We start from the raw sequence: 779 nt of genomic DNA on the forward strand, positions 1-779 counted from the left end.
CTGTTCAATCCCCAGTTGTCATTGTCAATCCAGATTTCTTTCAGTTGGGCTCCTTTGACCTCCACTTGAATATGGACATACTTCAGAAATTCCCCATCTGTATTCTTCAGGATCCAATTTATTTACTTTAGGGCCCTAGAAGTCAAATTGTAGGAAGTACATTGATTGCTATTTTGGCACATGATCTAAAATTATTATTCCTTAGTTGTTCCTAATATTGAAAAGTCTTCTTCCACTCTACTCCATGAACCTAGCAGAAAATGTTACAGGTCTCATTGTCACCACTGCAATAAACTTGCTGTGACGGAAACATAACCCATATCTCAGTGTAGCCACATTAACAATTTCTGGACACCATGAATGACAGTGGCCATTTCCATCTAGAATGAGGCTTCGAATGTTTCTTCATATGGTGTTTCTTCATAACACCATATCTTGCACAATAAAGGAGCTTGAAAAACATTTGTTGATGAATGAAACAAAAAAGAGAAATAATAATTTATTATGAATTTATTCTAAATGTTTCAATAATATGAAAAATTATATTTCATTTTAAATTTTAAAAAAGAACAAAATGAAGTTAAATGCAAATTCCTGCTGAAATGAAATTATTTTACTTCTAATGTAAAGCCCAGATTATTTAAAGATCTAATGTGCCAGTAGGAAACAAATAGAAAGTAAAATATTCAGATTAAATTTACTTTAATTTTAATTTACTTTTTACTTTTTTATTTTTTATTGCTTTTTTTATTATGTTATGTTAGTCAACATAGAGTACA

General features: G+C 30.2%; 1 non-coding gene across 1 annotated transcript; it reads right to left on the reverse strand.

The window, feature by feature from the left end:
* Window positions 1–258: 258 nt before the first annotated feature.
* On the reverse strand, window positions 259–393 carry LOC116642894. Its single transcript, XR_004301423.1, has one exon. It is a non-coding gene; the product is annotated as a small nucleolar RNA SNORA1 (small nucleolar RNA).
* Between the last annotated feature and the right edge of the window lie 386 nt (window positions 394–779).

This window comes from Phoca vitulina, unplaced genomic scaffold (genome assembly GCF_004348235.1).
Source record: "Phoca vitulina isolate PV1807 unplaced genomic scaffold, GSC_HSeal_1.0 scaffold24, whole genome shotgun sequence".
Taxonomy (NCBI): Eukaryota; Metazoa; Chordata; class Mammalia; order Carnivora; family Phocidae; genus Phoca; species Phoca vitulina.